Genomic DNA, 413 nt, shown 5'->3' on the forward strand with positions numbered 1-413 from the left:
ATCTTCATTTACTATACCTCTGTCCTATTCCTATATGAGACTGCTATTCCTGACTTGTCTTCACTTAGTTCTGTTATTCATTTCTTCACCATTCAAATTTCTCACATCCCTGTTGCTTGTGATCCTATCTTTCCACCTCATTTTGGGCCTTCCTCTTGTCATTCCCTCTGTTTTCATCTCCATAACTCTTCTAACAATTCAATAATCCTCATCATCATACAACAGAACCACCATAACCTGCTTCTGGTAGCTTTTTAGTAAGGTCTAAAACCTTCACCATCCTAATTCCCTAATCATTTAATTCACTGTCTTGTCTCTCTTGGTGACATCTACCTATCTCAGCCACTTCTATTTTCCTCTTGGACCAATTTCACAAGCCACTTTTCTGGTCCATGTAGCATAGATGGAAAGTT

General features: G+C 38.5%; 1 protein-coding gene across 1 annotated transcript in view; it reads right to left on the minus strand.

Moving 5' to 3' along the window:
- The window catches only part of LOC119592121 (leucine-rich repeat-containing protein 58-like), a 10602-nt gene that overhangs the window by 2399 nt on the left and 7790 nt on the right, over positions 1–413 (minus strand). The window lies entirely within an intron of this gene.

The sequence above is a fragment of the Penaeus monodon genome, chromosome 29, assembly GCF_015228065.2.
Source record: "Penaeus monodon isolate SGIC_2016 chromosome 29, NSTDA_Pmon_1, whole genome shotgun sequence".
NCBI lineage: Eukaryota > Metazoa > Arthropoda > Malacostraca > Decapoda > Penaeidae > Penaeus > Penaeus monodon.